Source organism: Cygnus olor, chromosome 7 (assembly GCF_009769625.2).
Source record: "Cygnus olor isolate bCygOlo1 chromosome 7, bCygOlo1.pri.v2, whole genome shotgun sequence".
Classification (NCBI taxonomy): domain Eukaryota; kingdom Metazoa; phylum Chordata; class Aves; order Anseriformes; family Anatidae; genus Cygnus; species Cygnus olor.
Window position 1 is genome coordinate 9,842,062 of NC_049175.1, and position 24,558 is coordinate 9,866,619.

Below are 24,558 nucleotides of genomic sequence, written 5' to 3' on the forward strand. Positions count from 1 at the left end.
TAAAAAGTCTCTTACAACATCTTGTTTAGGCCAAGTACAGAGGTTTACTGTAATTTGGAACTGTACTTTTACAGGTTGTGAATTAGAGCTACAGAAATGTCTGGTTTAAAAGGGACTCTCAATGCAGTTCATGATTAAAGAAAGAAATGAAGTACAAAAGCTAACTTGGGTATCAGAAACAGCCTCAGCACATCACACAGACCTTGAGTTAATCTACTTTTCAGCTGTGCAGCATCTGAGATAACTTGCACAGAGACGTCTGTGCTACATCTGCATAATGTTGTATTGTGTTGTGCATACACAGCCCAAGTAACCTATCAGATCATCTCATTCAACCTCTCCTGATACAGGGTGTGTAGCTTCCAGATACACAGCATATCTGGAATTTAACTGCTATATCATGCTTATCTGCAGAGCCAGGAATCCAGTTCTGAGTAGATGGCACTCTCTTTAACTGCTCTTCAGTTGGAAGCATTGAGCATTAGGAGGCCCATCCTTAGGTGAGCAAATCAGTCAACATCAGCCTGCTAGTGAGCAAGGCAACACTTCAGTTGCTGGGGCAACCACCTCATGAGGTCATTTCCTTCATTTTCTTGAAAATTAGATTCTGGTTGGAGTCCTAGCAGCAATTAATTTCTGTTTAACAGCACATCTGAAAGCTTCCACAACCACTGCTCACATGAAGAATCTGGGTGGGCTAAGCCACCAGAATAGGCACAGCCAGTGCTCCCTAAGCTGTTGGGTAGATCACACAACAGGTCTCAGCTGGACAAAGGCAATGGCTAAGGGTTTTGCAGGCTTAACCTCAGATGCACAAGGTGGCTGGCAGCAATATCATTGCAGGTTTTTCTGCAAAACAACGACAGATCTGATCAAAACCTTACAATTGACAGTAATAGCTAAGAAGACGACAAAGTATGCAGATACTCTTTACCACTTTTTAAGAGGCAATAGCATCGAGGAAGTCCAAAGCACAAAAAAAATAAAGAAAAATCACAACTGTACCGGAACAACCTAAGGCTATTAGAAAATGAGGGTAAATGGCCTTCTTCAGTATTGATTTTATCCAGAGAGTGACAAAGAATAAATGTGAAGTGAGACCTCCTGCATCAGGAGTCTTTCATCCATGCATGGACAATTTTTGCAATGTATCATTAGACTGGAGAGAAAAACAGCTGCTTGGACAAATTACAGCACAACATTTGTTCAGTGTTTACAACCAAGTGCTTGTGCCATTCCTTCAAAGAGTTATGAGTGGGAAGTTTCCTTGCTATCAAAGTTCTGCTCTCTGAGGAAACTGGAAGCATTACTTAGAAAAACACAGACAAATAGATCATTGTCAAAAGATATTCTGAAGCACAGAAGAAAATCTGTGAATTAATTCAAGGAGAAATTTATGAGGACACCTCACATTTTACATTAAATGGACTGAAAATGAGGTCATCTGCAACTGCTGCATTTTTAGGGAACAAACTGCTTTGTAAGTCTGCTAGGGAATTACAAAAGCCAAGGGACTCAGATATCTTAGTTCAACTACAAGTGAGTTACTACAACATAAGTGAGCACATTTGCCTACAAGACAAAAACCAAGAATTCTCGTACCCTTTGCAGTGCCTGACTTGCCAGAGAAAGACAATGGTGAAAAACTGCACTAAGTTTGTTACATTTCCACTTGCCTGAGTATGTTCTGTAAAGGAGATGAGGGGAGAACCAAAAGACCTGGCCCCTCATTCTGAACCACTAGGCAACATCATGAGAACAAAAGGTAAAACCTAAGTAATTAAGTTTTACAGACCTCTGATAAGATCTCTATAGGCACAAAGAGCAGGCTAAAAGATACTGCAGGAGGTGAATGAAAAGAGAATGGGATAGTGGGATAGAGGCAGTGACTGAGCTGGGCAAAAGTCTTAGAAAAATTGGGATACAGAATATTAACTACATGCAGAAAGTGGCAAATGGCAGCATGGCAAAAGCACAAAAAACACCTGCTGAATTCCCAGTAAGTCTAGCATGGGAAAAAAGGGAACTCAGAGCTTACAGAATAGTATGAGCTTACAACAAACATAGCCAGGAGAAAGCCATGGAATAAGCCAACTCTGTGTCAGTAGAAGTGACCAGAAAATGACAGATTTCAGAACTCTGCAGTATATAAAGCCAAGTGATGGTAAGAAAGAAGGGAGACTTGTCAGGGCACAGGCAAGGTTAGCCAATGATTTCTATGAAAAGGGAACACATTATTTTTTCCTCAGCAGCTAAGACTGACCCACTGTTTTACAATATGGTGGTATTAGGAAGCATTTGCTGGATCAAGTGAAAAAAAGATCCAAATCAGTAAATTATAACACTAGCAAAAAAAAAAAAAGTGCTTGCTCCATACATGTCCTGTAAAATCAGTTCTAGTAAGCCTGTTATCTTAATAAGCACTGTTCTTCAAAAGACACTGTTAACATTCTACTGCCAAAAAGTTAGCTAACCCCCCTCCCCCCCCCAAACTGATTTTTTTCCTTAATCACAGCAAACAGGAAACTAAAAAAATCATTGTTACATGCAGTAGTATACTCTCAAAGTGGTGATTCTGGTGATTCTACACAGTGTTTAAACCAAGCAGTCCAAAAAAGAATATGACATTCTCTGGTCTGCAAAGAAGCAGGTGTCAGTGCAGCCTTGCATCGGCACTCCATCAGAGACACCAGACACTTCTGAAGAGCCACAGATCAATTTAGTTTCTGGGCCCATTGTTAAAGAGCAGTGGTTCTTGTTTCATAACTGGTGGCAGTGCTGGTAACCACCTTCACTTACAGAAACCGATCACAAATTCCCAAGAACTCCTCCTACCAGGCCTCCTACCAGGAAGCTGGAGAAGGAGACAGATGAACATGGACCTACATAGAGACCATAAAGGCAGTGTAGATTCTTCATCTGAACAAGATCAACTTTCTGTCCCAGAATGTAAGACACTGAAAATATCAGTCCTCTCTGAATTCATGTCCCTGCACGTCAAATCCTATTGCTCTGCAGTGAGCAAGCTAGGCACAGACCTGGGCTTTACTCTGGCAGGGCAAACTGCAAGGAACCTACTACCCAATCTTGAAGCACTCACATAAAATTTGTCACATGCTCAGATGATGCTGGGGAAAAAAAAAAAAGTGGATTCATTAAGTGGGATTCTAGATCTGAATTCTATCATGTAAGTATCTGATTCTATGACACTACATAGTATGGTTCCAGTTTTCACTGTCTGCAGTTAATAAAGGTATGTAAATGTGAAGTTTTTTCTGCACAGAAGTGAATAATACTAATACTGTGAAATGTGTGTTGGTTCCATTTGCATTTCAAAATTTCAAAACAATCTGCTACATCTTTCAGGCACCATTTTCCATGCCCTGCAATTCACTGTTAAGAAACAGACTACTGAGAAATAAGGGATTTCTAGACATCCAGAAGAGTACTTGACAAAACAAACGCCTCAACATTTAAAGTGACATGTTACATTTTGGAGGAAAAAGGATTTCCAACAGGAAGACTTGCATTCTTCAAGAAATCTATTCTACTTCCAGAAGCAGTATCTATAAAACAAAAATATTATGCATCTTATGAAAGTAACCTGGAGGTCACTCCCGATCATGGCTGTCGGAAGCAAAATTGCTGAACAGCTGTGCTACAATCAGATAAAACAACTAAACTGAAAAGTAACTGATGCAGCTCTTTTAAAATGTTTCCATCCATAGTTTGTTGGCCTCATTCCACTGAGCAGATAGACTGCAGTTAAAGCACACATCCACCCTATTAATTCTTTTTATTACATATGAACATGTTCACAGCCAAGCAAGAGATGCCATTAATAGTACCCAATGTGATATTTCATCCTCCTAGAAGATGGGTTGGTTGCTTGTGAGCCACTGTAAGCCAGACTAAAGGTCCAAAGAAAAAATAAACCAATACTACAACCAAAGGAAAAAAAATTAAAACAATAATTCTGAAAACTGAAACTCACTCCATATCTAATTTCTTTGATAATAAAAAGTCAGCAAACACTCTTTTAGAGGATGACACCTTTCTTTATGCCATTCCAGTTCACAATGGCAAGGATTAAAAAGTGGCTGTCTTTATTGTTTGAAGGAAAGTATTTTTTCTGCCCAAGGATACTGTGAATGCACGTAACAATAAGATGTACAAACTGAAACAGATTGTTACTGATATCTCTTGGAATTTAATTTTTTTAATGATTGCAGATGGATCCAACCTTAGTTTATTCAAGATTATATCATTCTGTAACTATGAGAAGTTAGGACATGAGAAAATTAATTTCACAATGAAATTCCAAAAACACTGAGAATCTTAATTTGCATTTTCGTAGAAAATCATCTGACCATTTCAGATATTCCCCGCCCCCCCGGTCCATCTCATCTCTTCACTGGGTATCATTAGTCCAGTACTCTCAAGTAAAACAAGGAGGGAGTTGATAAGGTTGGACTGAAGTGAGGAGACTGAAGACAAAACTGCTGCTGGGATCAGGTTTTCCACATGGTCACTACACCTGTGGTTTGAATCCTTAAAGGTTTCTGAGCAAACTCCACACCTTTTTGCTAGGCTTCTCTGATATTTTGGGAAGGTAAAGACTAAAAATGGTACTGCAGGGAGTTACAAAGGATTCTCCAAGAACTCAAGCATACTTAAATCTCCACTTGCCTGAAAAGGCTAATAAAAAACATACTGCAAAATTTGATAAGTAAATTTTGCACATTCACTGTGAAGTTTTTTCTCCTGTGTTTTTAGGAGTGAAGTGGTGGTGTTTTCTTCCCCAGAAAAGACAGTGGCTTCCACAGTAGTTCTAAAAAAACTTTATTCACCAAAATAATTTCTGTTGCTTTTGGTACAATGCCAGCTAATTCCACAGCTGAAGATGATAACAAAGAGCCTGCTTTTGATCCACTACTTATTTCATGAAAGGAAATACCCTTTCAGTCACAACACTGGCATTATTTTCCATGAAGTACCATGCCTTATTTGGCATCAAGACAATACTTGGCACTTTATCTAAAAGTACCAAAATTTACCTCATGGAACTGGCATGCACAAGTGTTATATATCCCACAATTATTTCAATAAATATCAAATCAACCTCATTAAATGGCAAGCACAAGCACATCATAACGTATTACACTAATACCAGAGTATGGAGAAAACAACAACTGACACTTAAGGAAATTATTTAGTGGAAAAGAACTATTAAAAACTACAATAAATACTTATACTGATTTTTTTTAAAACCAAAATCAGACGTCCTTCTAAAAAACATACTTCTGTTGAGCTAGAAATTATGGAGCTGATTAAAGAAATCACAGGGTAAAATTTTCTGCCTCATGCTGTGGAAGAGTTTAATCACCATAACTCTTCTTAGCTCTGTGCTATGAATTCATGAATTTCAGATAAGTCAGGCATGCTTTGCAGATCCTGAAAGAGACTGAAATGCTTGGGGGTATTAGCACAAATACTGGAAGCCAACTGGAACTTGGGCAGGTACTATACCCATCTCAAAAAGGTGTGATCACAAAGGTGTCAGAACAGGGAAGCTACTCAGAGTCAGTGGGCAACAGTTTAAGGATTCTGAGATACTAAGTTCTGGCACCTCTATACCCAGATTTAAAACTGATCTTCCTTCTAAATGCTCCCCGAAAGGTGGATTCAGCTCAAATCATTTATCCACCTCAGAAGTCCTGCAGAGATATGAAATATACAACATTATGCTATTGTGAATTACACAAAGGAAAGCATTAAAGATGCTAAGAGTCAGGTTAATAATTTATTGACTGTATTTTACCATGGTTACCTGCATTCATAAACAATGAGAAAGGAATACTTATTTTGATGCTTCAGGAAACTCTGAAGGGAATCTTCAATACTGATGAACGAGACTGAATAAGGGTATTATATGAGGACACTGGAAGATGCTTTGGGAAGGCTAGTGTGAAAAAAAAAGTCTGCTAAAAAGGTTTTTTTTTTTTTTTTTTTAACTGACCCTTACTATTAATGGAAGCAGAACACAAAGCAACCGAAAATGCGATTCTGGAAGATTGGTGCAGTTTACTAGGATTTGCTTTTCTGACACATGAAATACCTTTACCATAACTTTGCTGGAAAAATCCTTTAAAAATAAACCAGTGTTTGCAACACGCCACAAAAAAGCAACCTAACAAGGTCTTCTATTTTCAACCATATTGTACATTCCCACATGCATGAAAATCACCGTGGAATCTTTACTATTTCCAGGATACTCAAGAGTTTACGTAGGATTCCCAGAAGGGGCACAACACTGTACTAACACAGCAGCAGAACTTCCACACTACAACTGGTTTTCATCAGCCAGCTCAGTCTGAATGCACAACCATCTGCACTGCTCCATGAAAACTCATAGAGCTTTAGAGAGTTATTTGACAGGGGAAGAACAGGAAGATAGTGAAGGTTAAGAAAAATAATTAGGCATGACAGATTCAGTTCCCCATGTCAGACTGCTCTTCTGAAAGTTGCAAAAACTACGTGGGAAACTCCATAGTGTGTTTGAGAATTATGGTGTTGTATACCAAACCCATTCTGTATTACTACTGGAGACACCTGGGAAAAGGCTTGCATGGAAACACGCCAGGAAGCCATTACAGGAGTTAACTCCAGGCCTCACACTGCTCATGGTAAGGAACAAAGTACCATTGCTTTAAGAACTTAATTCTAATAGCTATTGGTTCACTGGTCACAGCTTGTGAAACAGCTGACTTTTCAGTTCATAGCTAGGATATAATTCAAGTAGGTAATGTAAGATTTCGTATGAAAAGCTACAGAAATGACAGAATATGGGGAAGGTTTCTGTCCCCCATTTCTACACCCACTGTTGAGGGAGAAAATAGAGCATCCCCAGAGGATATGGAGATCAGACCAAGGTCTCTTGGGTTGGCAGGAACAGGCATTTACCTAGCAGCTACACAAAACAGAAATATCTAGAGAGCCTCTCCATCCTATAGACTCCTTGCAAATGCCTGAACAAACCCCTTATCCAGTTGGATAAGTTCTGCCCTGGGGCAGAAGGAGGGACAGTCCAGCCATTCAGCTCCTAAGACTGTCAAAATACAAGAATAGCAGCAGTACATTGCTGTTGCCTTACACCAAACCCTGAGCCCTTCCCAGGGGCTGGTTGACTCTTGGCTCCCCCTAACCCCTACTCATCCCAGAAACAGGTTTTCTCCCTACTAGCTCTCCAATTTCCCATTTTTGTTACTACTACCCCCATCCTTACAGACCTTCTGGATTTGTCTTTGGCAAAACTAATTAAATGGTAAAAGTTACGGAGACATGGAACTATTGTGGTCATTTATATTCTCCTTTGCTTGCTTTCATATTTTGCTCCACAAACTCATAGACTTTAAATGGTGAGAAGTCTGAAGACAAGGACCAAGTCCTTACCTCACATAAAAGGGCTCTGATTATAATTGTGACTTCCATTCAATTATTGAGAAACCATTCATGATTATACCTTATTAAACAGGAACTTTTCCTCTCAGACTCCTCCACATCTCCCCAAAACAGCAACCAAATGGAAAGCTGCTATTTTTCAAACTGTATTCTTTCTTGACTGCTTTCTCACTGTAAACACAATCATTTTATCCCAAGAACATCCTTGACCCATCTTCCATTAACTTTTAATATTTTACGGTGACTATCCAGTGAGTAGCATGTATGCACAAGATAACCATGACAACAAATAATTAGTCGTTTTTAGCTGGCTGAATGCCACCTGTGAAGAAAACAATTCCTCTTCTTGCAAGAGAGAATGGAAAAGACTGACAGAGCTTTAAGACACCTTGCATTAAACTATCACATCCCTTCCCTACAGTGTAATTGCTTATTTGAACACATGAGAACTAAGAGTTTTTGTACAGTAAACAGAGACAGTGCCCCTCCCCATCTCCCTTTAATTGGCTTTCAAAGCAGCTGAAATGATGCAAAGGCAATTTGCATGATAAGCCAGAACTATGGAGTTGTGTTCCACCCCCCACCCCACCCCCAAATTAAACCATTTCAGCTTTAACTGGTGACTAAAACCGAATTTGATTTTTCAATTTCTTAGATTGTCATCAATTGCTTTTTCACTGTTGGGTCCTTTGTAGGCTTCTTTCGTTTGCCTGGACATGATTGAAAATTAACACATCAGCAAGCAACAAAAAGTTGTATCTTGGAACACATACTGGAAATGTTCCCCCCTGTATTAGGAGGATTTGTCTGTGTTACCTGGAAGTCTGCATTCTCTCTCTGCCGGTTATCTCCACATACTGAAAGACGGGACAAAATGCTTTCTGTTTACACCTCAGACAGGAACACAGTCCTTCTTGTATGAGGTAGCATCAGTCATCTTGCCTTGCTCCACTGCACAGCAGAGACCTAGAAACTTGCTCCCAAATCGTACCAGCTTGTGGAAGTGAAAGGAACGCACCTGGGTACCAACCCTCTGCCTACATATTGCTGTGATTCCCTTTGCTGTGATCTCTATAGCTTATTCTGTCACAGGCAATTTGCAATAAAGACAACAATTGCGGTCATTTCTGAGTTGAGATTTTCAAAGCAGCATCAGAAATCCCAGGAAAAAAAATTAAAAAAAAAAAAATGTAATTTTGACTAAACTCTTAAGGTCCTCCTACCTTCTAATTCTAGAGCCCAGATTCCATGAGCCCACATCAGGGCACAGGAGGACTGAGTGGCAGGAAAAACATACCCTGAACACAGAACATACCTGAAATTCTACCTGCACCACTCAGCTCAAATTCATGGAAGTGGTTATTCACAAAGGCTGCAAACCAGCTGGGCCCCTCCAGAGCTAATGGTCCTAAAAGCAGGAGCTAGCTTTGCCCACAGAACCAGGACTAACCACTAACCCAGCCTTCTCCTTCTCATGCCAGAGTGCAGAAAAATCAGTCAGTGTATCAAAGAATTAAGAGGAATGGGAATTTTGGGGGAGATTTTTTAGATAGGCAAAGATTACACCTCTCAAAACTTCCACTACGCTGTTAAAAAATATCCTGGAAAGACCTGGTAAGGTCTGCAATTCACAGTTTATAATTCCAGTTTCTCAGCAGCCATCATGCCTGCATTATCATGTGCTTATAAGTTCTGGCACATCAGCCACTTGGGGACAAGCCACATGTGAGCCACCTTTTTTTAAATGGGTAGACTAAAATTAGCTTCCTGCTCCTAACATGTCTGCTTCTCCAACAAGTGGCATGCTTTAAGACTCATAAATGAAGGAAGAGGCCAAGCTCATATCTTCTCTATGAATTGTACTGAAAAAACATTACATTGAAGAAAAATGTTGCATGAGAGTAAGAGCCTGCATTTAAATCACATGTAGTACTGAAGAACAGCAAACAGAGGCAATAAAGTAGAGGAGAAGATGGGCAAATTGTTACTGAATACCTAAACACTGCAAAGCGTTAATCAAGTATGTTTCTACCTATACCAAGTTCATGATATACAGTACAACATAGTGTGAAAGTTTTCACAGGGAGTGCTCTTCATTGTAAAGAGAAAGCATCAGATTTTTTTTCCAATGAGATCAGGGTCTTTCTTGAAATCTTCACACCTGACACAATGTACCAGTCAAAGAGAACAGAATTACTCTTTTCATCCTCTGCTGTATTTCCATACCTAGACAACCCTAAAGCAAGCCAGTCATTTTCAGAATGTTTCCAGAATGATGTACCTGATTCTTTGAAATAATACATATGTATTAGTAACATAAAAAGCTTCAAAACTGTACATAAAATCTGCAGCAACCTATGCTTGCTAGCACATCTGTACCAGTTTAAGTGGATGCTAGTGATTTAGCTCATCAGAAAAATAGGTTAACCATTAGCTCTATTTCTCCTATGCTTCCAGTATGACAGATGTGCTATGAACAGTCTTGAAAAGGACAGAACAAGAACTGACAAATTGTCACCCATAATTTCAGGTGGAAGCTTCCAGTCCTAAGTCCCTGTGTGCATAAGTTCAAACTTACAAATACAGTAGTTTTAGGAGCAACTGCTTCAATAATCAGTTCTTCCTACTAGTGGTACTTTACAGCTATAAAATGGACATTGTTATCCACATCTATCTCACAGTGGGTCTGAGGAAAATGCACTTGTTAGCTCATGCATTCTAAAAAGTAGGCAAAGATTTTCCTGAAGTTAATTTAAATACATTATTTTCCTTGAAAATTCTACTGAAAGAGCCAAGAATAGAAAGTGTTTGGTGTACTACTTTCTTTTAAGAAATTTCACATTTTTCGTTTAACATTTTTCTCAAAAAAACGTAGCATTTCCAGATTGACTTTAAGAAGTGATGAAAGAAGACAACTAACTACCCAGACTTAATCCTGTCAGTGCCAGTGTCTTACAGGTAATAGGACGTACAAGAGAAAACAACAAATGCAAAACCAGGAAGTATGAATTAAAATATTACCTACTACAACAGAGATACAGCAAGGTAGCCAAACATGCCCTGAGAACATGCAGCAGCTCTTATGGCCGCTGATCCTGAGATACTGTCAGTCTTGGATAGCTCATGCCAAGAAACACACAAGTGCTTGACAGGCCTTCATAGTTGGCATTTTCTGCTTAGGCCACACTGGCCTCATTCTATTTTACTACAGCTAAGCTAGACAACAGTCAGAAACCCCCCTTACCTTACCAGTTAATTCTTTGATTCTTTCCAGTTTGTTTACCCTTTCACTTACCCAGTTCCAGCCTGTTTAATGAAAATCTCACATGATCAGATGTACCTGTCTACACGATGACAAATTATAAGGAGCTTGCTACTGTTTAAATTGTATTCTTGTTGGTCTACAAAAAATCAGTTGCTTTCAGAGGGCACTTTTACAATCCTATAATGCCTACTTCAGCTACTTAAGTGCTGTGGAAATTTAAATACCTTTTACATGGTATGTTTATTTTGCAGCCAGCGTACCACATGTTATGGCATTCGATGCAGATACCTCAAAGGAAACTGCTTCACTACAAGCTCTGAAATTCATCACCCATGATATTCTGCAGTATCCTGTCAATCAGGGGTCATCTCTGCTGGTTGGTTATACTGGGTGAGTGAGGGCAGTTCATATGCCACAGCATCAGACTACAAATTGATCCTTATTGGGTTTATTCACAGCTTTATTTGTGATTGCCAATGGAACAAGTAGCACTACAGCAACTCTAAACTACTCAAGACCAAGAGCGCGGAGAAGAATCAAGGGGCCTGACAATGTGGAGAATTGCAGTAGAAAATAGAATGCAGGGATCCTGGCCATTGGTTGGAGGCATCCATAACCTCCATTGGAGGCATCCATAGCCTCCGTTAAAGTGCGTAGATTGAAGTAAAACACATGGAGATGTGCCTCTTTTTACATCAGTACAGAAACAATTCATCAATAGCAACTTTACAATACTGATAGAAAACTACTAAATCCTGTACATAACGTGTAGTATTCTGTTGTAATATAGCAACTGGTATCCTGCATTTTATGTGAATGTAGATACAATGCAAATTTGTTGATCATTTTAGCCTTTGGTGGTGGTGCCCACTACTTTGCACATCTGTTTTGGTTCCAAACTGAATTGTTTTTATTGCTACCACATCAGCTCTAAGCTTCCTCTTGCTGATCAGTGTCCCCTTGTGAGTTCTACATTCCCTTGATTCTCAGGGCCTTGACATCTACCGCCCCTTCCCTGTTTCTTGAGGCTTTCTATTTTCTGTTCTACCTTAAAATCCAATCTTTCAAGCACAACAGTCCTCGTAGACAAAAGAAAGCAAGCTAAGTAGTTCAAAACTGAGACATTTATGCTCACATAATTGTTGCAAAGATTAACCTACTGTTGCACACAAGTTTAGGGATCAAAAAACAAGTCATTGTATTTTTAACTTGGTTTTAGTTGACTTTGCTTTAATTACTGCACTTGGCAACTAGTTTTTCTTTGTTTTGGCTTTTTATTTTTAAAAAAAGGGAAAGTAGTAGCACCATAGAACCACTCAGAGATGCTCAAGCTGTAGTAACATTAACACAATAATATTAAATAAGCTTGCATCCACAAAAACAGTAATGCCATATATATCACGTTATGGGAAATAGTTTATGCAACTATCCAACATAAAGATGCTTTACTTGAAAAGGAAAGCTAGTGTATTTCAACAAATAATTCAGTTGGAAGACAGTCATAAGGGTAGACTGATACGCTCTTGTGTTATCTCCTTTTGGCATCATAACTCTGCATCCAGACCTATAATTTGAGAAAGACAAGTTCTGTTTTTTCTCCGGGAAGGGTATTGAACCCACATGTCTCCCAGTCACCAGACAAAAGCTGATTTTAGTTCAGATCTCTGTCCTGAACCAGCAGATGGTGGATTAAGCACAGAATTTCCACACTATCCTGAAATGGGTCATTGTTACGTGGATTATTTTGCTTTGCAAAACAGTGTTTCTAAATGGAGAAACTATCATTTGACTGACTTAGGAAAGTCAGAGTAGAAAGGGAGATTCCTGTCATCATATGTGGAAAGAATTATTGTTCTCATGTCAATAAGATATCAAATACTGATGAACATGAACTCAGATTTATTTTCCCCCCCTTGGATACATCTATGATCATTTCTACAAGAAAACTCTTACTTACTAGATTTATATAGCTCCAGTCACACCCTATAATGGCATCTCTGAGGGAGACTAATCAGCTCTGCTTCCTGCCTGCAGTATATTAGGTCATCCTTCCCCCAATAGCCCTGCTTTCGAGTCACACAGCGCACTTAAAGACAGGCAGCAAGAAGGACAAATCTGTTCTTCTCCAGTCAATCTATATTAAGGGGCTTACCCTGCAAAGCAAAGGAAGTGAGGAAAGAGGATACGAATAGATTAATATAATTACAGCTTGTAAATGATCCTAGGAAATTTAAAACAGCCTGCATGAAGAACGTACAGAGACTGACGTGCTACCTGCATCCTCCACAGACCTCACAGAAGTAATAAGAGCCAAAATGACTGTTAGATTCAGCATGTCTATTTGGAATATTTTTCTCTATTTCTGTAATAATTGTGCCGTTGGGTGAAGGTCTTCTCTTTGGAGGAAAAAAGAAAATAATCAAAACCTAAAAAAACAATGTTTTTCATACATAGCAAAGGAGAGGGTTGGAGAAAGTATCTTCACACATTTTTCAAGGCCTTCTTTCTACAGAAGTATTTTAATAAATAAAATGATATACACCTCCCATTCCCTCACATATCCATAGATATTCCTGTATCTATAAGCAATGAGATGGTTTTTTTAGTATATAGTAATACTAGTGAAAGTATTTGTCTATATTTAGATGCTATATTGAAACACCATTTCCCAAAAGTTTTATAACTGAAATATAACTGAAACATACATAAATCAACAGCCAGTAGCCAAAACAAACAGATAAATTGCAGTGAATACATGAATGAACACAATTCTGATTTCTTTTCAAGCTCTGAGATAAGTTCTCATTATAGAACAAGTTGTGCAGACAAGTATAATACATACCTGCAGTGGTTGTACTCTGTGTTGAGCTCACTGTGAAAGGTCAGGCTTCAATCACTCCCTCCAGCTTGCATTGTGTAAAATTATTTTGCTCATACCACCACACTAAAGTGTTCAGGTTTCCATCTGTTAATTCCCTTGACAAACCTTAATTCCTCACAAAAACAAACTGAACAGTTTTTTATTCACTTTGGCTGGATTAAAGCTGACAAATGTGAGGATGTACACTAGCTTCTGTGCAACAATCCAGTGCAATAAAGCATAGAAGGTATCACCAAGGATCACCCTCATGGGGGCAAAGGAGGGGTGCACACCCCAGGAACTATCATCAGGCTTCCTGGTTCTTAGAGCAGATGAGAATGGTTGTGCCTTGGGAAGGACATGCTGAGGGCTGAAAGCAATGCCAAGCCCCTCTGATCATGTCTTGCCTGAACATAGCTGGGACTGTGGCCCTACGTAGGTACGCAACTCAAACATAGTACACTTGCATAAAGGACTACTATAGTCCAGAGAAGGCGTTTTGCAGGCAGAGGTTTTTATATGCCTGCGGTTTGGTTCCTAAATTTCAACTGAAATTGAACGTACTTTTCTTGCTTCTCCACAAGTATGCAGACTATCATTTTTCACAATGTAATTCATCACAAAAAAAAAAAAAAGGCTGCCAGCACTGCCATTTTGTGCTGCCACAGAAGTTTTTGCTGAGATGGCCATTAGTGCTAATGCTTATCCTGGCAACAGATCATGCTACTGAATAAATTTGCTTGCAATTATTACTTGAATTACTTAAGATTAGTGAAGTGCCAATCATTTGTTCAGCAGAGATGTATACATTTTCTAGCAAAAATCAAAGCAAAGTTGTCATGTCAACCAAAATCTGCTTAGAAGCTACCAAGATATTTAAAATGAAAAGCCACTTTGGGCCTTGGTTAATCAGTTATTTAAGAGTCTTAAGGTGTGTGATTTTACAATAGTGATTATGAAATAAATACTTTGAAAAAAAAATGAATACACAGCAATGCTAAAAAAAAAAGTGTGAGTACAGAATCCATGTAAATCCCCAAAACTACTAATTCACTTAGCACTATTTAGGTACTTAACAACCATTGGTGTGTACTAAAATACAACACCTGGAGAGTGTGACTAAATTCTGCAGTAGTTATCACCTTCCAGTACAGCCTGCCTCAGATGCGCATCCTTGCCCCTGTGAAGCAACAGAAGTGTTGGAGATCAGTCAAAAATGTAAATCCTCACCGGATGAACTATCAGCTGAGTTTAAACTCACTGTTGTTACACACCCTCATATCATGTTTACAAGTCATAAGAGGTCCTGGCTGTAAGCAAGCTGTTGCTTCCTGGGTGGTTATAAAATCAAAAACCTGCGAGGGAAAACCACAGATCTCTCTCCATATAGTAAATGGTTGTTCCTATATTCATAGCAATTGTTGCATACTCACTTTTAACTTTAATGGACAGCTCAGATATGAAGACACAAATACTGCAGCATAAGACCTGTAAAAATGGTTTCACTGACCCTTTTAACTTCAAATGAACACTATATAAATTAGTCATGAAAGTACAATTGTGATGATTTTTAAGCAAATACAAGAAACTCCATTTCCAGGTATTTACAACTTGAGGAAAAAAAACTTACCTTCAGTTGAAAGACTGCACTCTCACAGGGCCTCGTCTCTACTTTTATGAGGCACATGTTTCAGAATCTCCCCCACAACTGGGGCAAGCAAATGCTAGTATGCCAGCCTTTGTATACCTTGCACATTTGGTAGCCATTTATATCCATTCATCACAAGTACAAAGGAAATGAATGGCAAATTTGGATTTAGAAACAGTATGTATCTACTTTTCACTTCAATAAATTTAGAAAGAGAGGCAATAGCATGCCAGATTTAGATAACCCACTTTCAAGGCAGATGCCCCAAATTCCTCTTCTCTCACCCTCACTCCCCTACTCCCCCAAAAAAACTCATTGACTACATTTTTACTTCCCAACTATTTTTTTTTTCAGGCAAAAGCTTGTTAACAGGCTCTGTTCAATTCAGATGAAGTGTGAAGGTCCCACAAACCTCAAAAACCTAAAAACCACAAAAGCTTAAAAAAAACACACAAACATTTAAACATTTAAAGTTAAAAGATAAAACACTAACTTTGGCATACTAGTTACACGTATTTCCAAAACCGATTTTCCTCCTCAGTGGGGCAAGTATAGAACTATTGAAGACAATCATTTAAAACTGTTCTGTAAAATGTGGATATTACAGCTGCTTTCCTGCTGTAATGGTAGTCACATTTCTCTTCTAGCAAAGGAAGAGTGACAATCACCTAAAGTTGGGATTTGGTACTGCATTACTATGGGAAACAATGCAGTCAGATGCAGAGAGTAAGGGCTCAGTTCTTCCATACTTTCCTCCATCCACTGGTTTTCATGAATAGATCACCTATCTCATGTTGCATCACAATTACAATAGGTCTGCATTTCTTTTTGGTGAGAAGATTAGTTTTTCCTTTAAATTTAGCGTTGAAGGACTAGAGGAATTATGTGTTTATTTGTATCATGCTATCATTACATGAAAACCTGACCTTAGAAGAAATGCATAATAATAGTACTGAGTGAATAAGATGACATTTACTTATTTTTTGGACCACTTTAATTTCTGCATTAGTGACTAAATCCAAGCAGTGTACAATATGAATCAAGATGTGATTCATTCTGCCATGAATTAATATGCATTAACTTAATGAAAAAAATCCAAAGGTTATTTAAAAATCCCACCAGGGTGTGCATGTTCCAAGGATAAAATGAATCAGACTACGTAAAATTTCAAGACAGTCTCAATCCTACAACACGATCTTCTTCAGTTCTTCATGACTTTGGTTTAGACATGAGAGCTGGGTGCCTGCTAATATTTCACATGGCTATACCACACACTAGCTGTGAAGAAACAGCAATTCCAACCAGGAAAGAAGCCAGGATTTCTGTACCTGCTCCCCTCAACGTTTGATCCAGATCAGTAGCATAGCACAGCTGGTATGGACCATTGTATGTGGAATGATGCTGGCTCTTATGTCCAGCCAATGGCCAGCGTGTGATCCACCTTTCTCTCCCTGGGGCCTGGGTTCCCCTGCCCATACAGTCCTAAACTCTCAGGAGTTTACCACTACTCCAGTCTCACCAAGAGCAATAGAAATGCTCCTGAAATATTTTCATGTAGCATCATCTTTATAGCTTAACAGTTGTAACCAACTCAGCACGAGATGGTGTCTTTTCCAGTGCTAGGGAAAAGACCACAATGCAACAAGGGTTGAACGTGCCATCTCCCTAACACTAATAGCCCTCACCAATCTACAGAATCATTTACTGTTGTCATTAATGCAGTACCTGCAAGTTACTTCAGAAAGATGAGAAAATAATGCAAAAGGCTACTCTTTCCTGTACAGTTCTGAAAGAAGTGGCCACTTATATCCTCAGCCCCTAAAAAAAAATGCAGAATTTATTGTTTGGGTTTTCTTTTTTTTCTTTACTATTTTACTTCATTGCACATTCAGCATCATGGTTATAAAAGGAAAACAGTTCTGACATGCAAACCTTATCACTGTAGCTTTTTTTAAATACACTTCATTTATACATTTACACATCCAAGCCTTTTAAGACATTTTCTGCTGAAATGTAGACCAGTAACAAGATGAAAAGTTAAACACTTGCAAGACCACATATAGTAGTGACAGAAAAGTTCAAAAAAAAAGAAAAATGTTACTAAAATTCAGGAAAAGATGAAGCTAACACTATGACTGAATCTTTCAGCCTCTTCTAATTCTGTACATGACTGTCTGCTAACTACAGCACAGATCTTGATTCAGTTTATTAGGCAGATCACTGATACTGCCAAGTAACAGGAGAGTTACTCCAGAGACAGAAGCTGCATGGAGAAGGGGCTCATCAGAACATTCAGTCATGCCTTTCCCAACAGACTATGCACAGATACTGCTTTGCTCAAGATGGAAGCATCACACGTTTTCAGAAATAAAGACAAGGTGAAAATATGTCCCAAATAGCTGCTACTCCTTCCCTCATGCTCTGATTAAAAGTTCAACCCTAGTTTTGTTGAATTTATCTGTGCATGTACTCCGCAGTATGCCTTTCATTATGAATGGCAAAGAACTGTGTAATAGCATTGTAATAGTCATTCACAGAAGCGTGCCGTGATGCATTTAAAAAACCACACAGGGTAAGTCAGGCTAAGCAAGTAGCCTGAATTTAAAACTGCTGAACAGACAAGCAACTCCCACTCTTCAGTGATGATGTGGAGTGCCCAAGTGTTGAGCAGTCCATAATCTCTGCTCCTAGTTTGCCTTCTGAAATTTTTGGCTTTATACAAATATATATTCAATATTCAACACTGCCATGGCAGTAAAATAAACATTTTTTTTGGTACTCTGATACTGTGGTACTTACCATAGTGCAGTGCTGGTTATAAAGCTTTGACTTAAATTTGATGGCAGGTGAAATGGACAAAGATTCGTGCACTGAGTTGCAAAAAGCTGTATTACAGACCTGTATTCTAACCTATTCCCCTATAACTTAAGGTAGCCTTCAGAGTACTTACTGTATAACCCTGTTTCACTAGAAATTTTTAAGTATGGACCGCACCTCTGAGTCTTAAGCAGTAGTTGTTAGTGGTGGTGGTTTTTTGTTTGTTTTTAGATTTTTTGTTTTTGTTTCTTAGCAGTTTTTTTACTGTCTTTATTCTACATTTTGTTCTGTAACTCCAGTCCCTCATAGATTAACATTTTGTTGACTATTTTAGAATGAGTCCTGTGCCTCCAAGCTGTGAAATAGCTTTAAGCAAAAGTAGCAAACATCAGAAGACAAAAAAGTAACTGCACTTGACATAAAGCCCGCAAACTATGTTTTACAGTCTCACAGACACTGCATTACTGCATTTTTTTTTTTTGTCTAGATTGAGTGGCAGTTAAAGTGGTGCATTTTCCTGTTATCCCGAATATCATAAACTCAAATATTTTAGTTTTAGTCCTCACCTTTCCAGTACTCAGTAGACTGAATATTCAAAATACCTAAATATTACATGTGCCTATCTAAATTCCCTTTCTTATTTCCCAGCTGAGGAGAACATTTGGAGAATGAGCAGAGATGATGAAATGCACCTGTTCAACTCCTGATTCAGACAAGTGTATGAACTCTTCCATTTTTATGAACTTTTGTTCTATAAGAATAAGTAGTATTGTCCTTGAATTAAACAAGGTTGAGAGAAGTCAGAATTGCCTGTACTGTTGTCTGCACTCCATCAACCCAATACAGAGCTAGAGCACATTTTAAACAAAATAGGTGGAGTAAGAATTATCATTTTTCAATAAATTTTTAAATCAGTGAAACTGTGTTCTGAATCTTAAGCAGTCTCTGCAGAATCACAGCACACATTACAATTCTTTTACACAGTTCCTTCCATCAACTATTAAAAATGACCAAATGAACACTCAACACCACAAAAGGCTAACTTAAGACTCCTTTTTCAATAAAACTCCTGCTGATGGATTGAAAAACAATCTTAGACAACTTCACAATTTACATACGATTCAGCATTGACACTGTAGGTTAGTGTCTAACTATGAAAAGTATCACAGGTGGCAAAAAATTATTGACAAGAAAAGCAAGCAGGAAGGTTTGACAAAACATTGAAGTTTCAATGTATTAGCAAGTTTTGCCATTAACAGGTTTTGGTATGCATGAGGCATCATAAGTTCCAGGGACAATCAGACCAGATTTGAGAAGCTTACTATAGTTTGAAGCAATATTTGAATGCTGCAAGCAGATGTTTCTGCAGCTTCATCCTTATATTTGTTATACTTTCATGATCATTGGATTCTAAGGGGCTAGCATACTCAAAGAAAAAAATTCTATTTGCTTCATACAGCGTCTTTCTCTTCAGTTTGCACTGTAGATATTGAAAAGACAAGCATGCATCTAGACTTTTTCCACATGCCCCATTATGCCTAGAAATAAATGCTATAATCTTTTCAACCAAGTAAATATTATGGTATAAACATCAAACTAGTAAAATAATGTCATCGTCGTCTCCCCCCAAGTCATTTTAAAAAAATTAAATTCACTAAAAAGCAAGGTACAGCAACCTTATAAAAAGTTTAAGAGACTGCAAAGAAGAAATGCTGGCATTAGTAATTCAAAATAGCTTAATTGTTTACTGAAATTTGCTCTCCTTTTAGGTTGCTCTACAGAGACTTGGACAAGATGAAAAAGGATTATTTCAGGACCACTACAACTAGAACCAGCTGGGACTTTTTCATTGTGACTTCTCAGTGTATTCAGTAAATTCAAAAGGTGAGAGAAAAAAAGACCTGAGATGCATTACACAAGTTTATTCCTGAATTTATTATAAGCTATCTTATTATTACCATATTTAAAAAACAAAATATTGTAACATAGCAAACTGACCTAACTGATCTATTGGTGTCTAATGTAAAACCGAAAAAAAAGAGGACAATAAGGGATATGCTGACCCCACTTTAGACACATCTTTTCCAGTCGGATTTACACTTCTCTTTAGAAGTACACTATGAAGTAAATGGTAGAACTAGAAGTATATGCAAGATCTAAGAAGGAAAAGCAGTAACCAAGCAGTGAGGTAAGCACTATGTGAACAGAAGACTCTTGTCCTCCTGCCCTGCCTTACTCCCCATAGTCAAGACCCACACCCCAGATCCCATTATCCTTCCCACCCTCCCCAACTACCCCCCAAAAATCACCTGTTGCAGGAAAATGCCACTGCTTTAAATCAGTTTTGTAGCTATAATATACTATGGAACCTCTAAAAGAGGCACAAGAGCAAAGGTAGCTGGATAGTGCCTACCCTTCCTTTCCCCACTGACCTTGACAACAGTGGGAGTCACAGCCAACAACACTGCAAGTCAGAGAAGCACTGCTCTTCCTGTGCTGTATGGTCTGCCAAAACATGGAGTGACATTTCCTCTCTTCTGTTTTTAAGATTAGAACTAGATGAACTCTTTAAAAGGCAGCCAGCTTGCCTGCCTTGAACTTATCTTGGTCAGTAGCATCCTTTTGCTTACGACCAACTGACGTTTGTTGGTATGCACTGAAAGTAGTCTATCAGTATCAAGTACATAGGTTCCTTAAATATAATTTCCAAAAAATAGCCATATTTAGCTGCAGTTTACAATGAGGTGTTGTAAATGCCATGCTTTGCTATCTGCTGATAAAAACACCCACTCCAGGGTTTAGGCAGAATCCATGCTGCCCTCTCAACCAGCTTCCACTACAGGGAATAGCTTGATGCCACATCCCACAGAAGCTCTTCCTGTCAAGGCTCTTGCAAAGGGTTAGCCTCCCCTCCAACCTGACCCTGCCAGCTCTGCATTTAGTTTGACATTGGGGTCAGTTTTGCCACATAAGGATCTTCCTTAGAAATACATATGCATGCATATAGAAATGAGGAAGAAAAAAAGCCAGAGTGTTGAGCAACATCTTGATTTTGTTTTCAAGTTTCTATTGTAACCAACAACCGCAAAAGGAAGCGTGAGCAAATATAAATGTCAGAAGGAATAACTGTACATCCCAGAGTAAACTATTTAATTGTAAAGACATTTTCATTTCGTAGAACTACAGATTTTCACATTATTCATAATTGAAAAGCCTAGAAGAAATAGAAAGGACACCATTCATTATTAAAGTACATACATCTTTGTAATGTAAAGAAAGGGAGAAGATATGGAGGAAGAGGAAACCACCTGTATCAGTAAGTCAGACCGTGGGTATAAAAGATGCTGTGAAGTATGAGGTAAACTGAATATATGTAGTCATGGGCTCTTATTTTATAGCCAACTTCAGAGGAAAAAGCAACGAAGCATGCAGCTGGACTCATGAAACAGCACAGACAAATAGCATTGGTAATAAGAACGAAGGTCTGACTTAGAGAAACAAGGTGGAAACTTTTTTTTTATTGAAACACTAGGGGGCATAGCAGTAGTCGTCTTCATCCTGCATAATCCAGGCTCTGGGATTGTTTTACAATATTGTTGATGCAACAAAAATGGACTGTTTCTACGGCTTGGGAACTTCCTAAAGAAAATTTCAAATGTCTTTCCTGAAAGAATTTTTTGTGCTTCTTGACTGATCATAATTAGCAAAACAATTTATTCCTCCCCCCAAAAAAACAGTAATTTGCCAGTACTACTATAATGCTAACAGGTTCAGCTTGCATCTGGTCAGGCTACCACTCATGTGGTTACTCAATCCAATGGCTACATTTGAGAACAGAGTAAAAACAAAGGTTGAAACTCTTGACTTCAGCTATGCTCCTAAAGGCAACAAGAGAAGTTATGCTGTTTAAGTGTTACCGTGAACAGAGTCAGTCTTGGATTTAGTCTTAGATTTTCTCCTCAATTTCTTTTCAATAGCATTGCGAAAGAGAATGTTTCATTCTGTTATTCCACTTTCAAAAGTTCTGCTTCCAGACAAATCACCCCTACATGCCTTACTGCAAACACAACACTTCATTATTCTAGGGTTCTATCAAAAGCCATGGATGACCAGGCATTGGCTGGTTTCATTTTCATTGAGATGTTGATCATCAGATACCTTCATTGAAAGAGTTACTGAGTTGCTAATTTTATTGCATTTCTAAATATGAGATACCATAACTAATTATTTATTAAGCACTTCACAATTTTCATATTTTTAGAGTATTTCTCCTGTACCATATATCTAAAACATAGCTGGCTACTGAAATCTGCTTCAAGAACAAGACTGTGAAGACCATACTTAACCCAACTTTACTATGGTTGCTTTGATACCTTCTCCCAAATATTTTGCTCGTAATTGTTTACAAGATTACCAAAGTACTATCCTTGCAATCCCTTTTATCTTCCTGTTAAAACATCAGTAAAGTCATCAGTTTTGGATTAGCTAACGAAGCATATTTTGACTGAGCCATAACATCTTTGTTCTACCCATTAGCTGTCTGTTTTCTGTTACTTGAAACTATCACTGATTTACCCTTACCATACTTCCACTCTCTTTTTAAGGAAAGGCCCGAATTATTTTTGTGTTCCATAAATGCATTCTAAAATAACAGTAATCTTTATTTTCTCCTAGGGCTGTTCCTCTCCCTACATAAGGCACATTTTAGGTACCCGCTAGTCTGATAGAATGACTCCCTGGCTATGAAAGAAAAACTACTATGTTCACTCGCCTACGAAACTTATCTTTGCATTTTACCCTTCCAAAACTACTTCAGCTGATGTTCCTAATGACAGAATATCATTCCTTACCAGGTGGCAAGGAAATGCCAGGAAGTTGTGTGCAACTGGCGTGGAAAGGAAACTAATGAGAAGGGGTGCAGTGCAGCATATGCAGTTCTGAAACGAAGAGAGGTTAGTTACTTGCATTGTCTCTGGTACTCATCAGTTCACTAATTCATTTTAATGAGTGGCACAAAAATTGTGTAATGAAAACATAGGAAGAGCCTGAAATGTTCTCAACTAAAATTATCTGAAAAATTGAAATTTAGACAAAATTGATATAAGAAACTACTTTGTAACAACTGTGGTGCGTGGATGACTGGAACAGCTGGATCCCCCTGTGGTTTAGGGTGGACCGCCATCCTCATATTTAGATTTTTGTAGAATAAAAGGACAATTAAGTGAAGCCACTCTCTAGAATGGTTCCCTCCAACTCTATAGAGGGAGAATGGAACTAGCCACCAGAATTACGCAGACCATCTTTGATACGTTTTCTCTTTGAAAACCATTCAAACTGACACTGCTCTATTCACTACGGGTTTCCCCTACAACTCCACCCTGGTGTTTTACTACAAATACTTTAATGATATTGCCTCCCAACCACACACAACAGTAATTAAGTAAATGAAGTTACAAGGCTGTTTAAGGGAGCAGGGAAGAGAGGTAAGTACCCCCCCTGCATCACTTGCACAACATTAGTCCCATCTGATTAGGGTTCCTGTGAATCCTACAGCACTTTGCCTGAGGCTTGCATATTCTGTGTTTACATCCTCCTTCGCGTGCAGCTGAGATTTTGCCTGAAGATGATCATCTCCCATCAGGATAAACTTCATCCTCACTGCATATAGTGCATCTCGTTTTGAAGTATTTTAGCAAATGTTATTTACTCTCATGGCCTGCAAGATCAGCATGTCCACACACTCTTCATATGCAAACAAGCCCAGGCACACACCCAGCCAAAGGTAAGAAAGCAAGCAAAAAACTGGAAGCCAGCTGAAGGTGGTAAATATACTGTCCCTGCTCCTGACCAAGGAAATGCAACCCTGGACAGATCTGAAAAATCCCACTTCACCACCACCCCTTTTCACAGGTTATCCCATTCCCTCTCCCACTGAGTGCAAGAGAATTACAAATTCATACAGCATTAGAGTCATTGAGATTAAATGTATCTTATCAATACTGTGAAACCTGTATATGCTCAGGATCTCTTCAGAAACACTTACTTTCTCATTTAGAAACCAACCAACAGAAATAAGCGAGGCAACTTCAATCAAGAGAATGTCCCTAAAATGCCATTAGGGGAAGTTAGACAAATACCAGCTAGTAAAGCAAAATTGTTGGTGTTCTTTTTAGCTTCTGTTTTTCATATTATTTCGTTAGGAAAAAAAGCCAAACACTATTATTCCATGAATGACGTATGCTAAAAGGAGGAACACAGCTTGCAGTGATTTGTTAATTTCGACATTGTGGTAAGCTTCCCTTAAACTAGGAGAGGCCAACACACACAAGACAGCAATATACAAGTTATATAACCATTACCTCCCAAAAAATGATTACCCACCCCAACAATAGTTATAAACAAAACTATGAAACACTGGTAATCATCATGAAGCACTCCAATTCCCTATCATAAAATAGCTCCTTAAAGAAAAAGTATTCAAATCAATCCTTGTTTACGTTCACAAAT

General features: G+C 38.5%; 1 protein-coding gene and 1 long non-coding RNA gene across 12 annotated transcripts in view; one reads left to right on the top strand and one right to left on the bottom strand.

Annotated features, from left to right (window-relative positions):
• The window catches only part of LOC121073344, a 32,243-nt gene extending 8,421 nt beyond the window's left edge, over nucleotides 1-23,822 (top strand). The window contains exons 3-4 of one of the 4 annotated variants that reach the window (XR_005821637.1): nucleotides 19,833-19,935; nucleotides 22,905-23,822. This is a non-coding gene — a long non-coding RNA (uncharacterized LOC121073344). Of the gene's footprint in view, nucleotides 1-10,977; nucleotides 11,322-19,832; nucleotides 19,936-22,904 lie in introns of those variants that run through there. The other 3 variants (XR_005821638.1, XR_005821639.1, XR_005821636.1) reach the window with 3 other exon arrangements.
• Nucleotides 1-24,558, bottom strand: part of ANK3 (ankyrin 3) — a 358,746-nt gene that overhangs the window by 264,522 nt on the left and 69,666 nt on the right. The gene's annotated exons all lie outside the window — the stretch shown is intronic.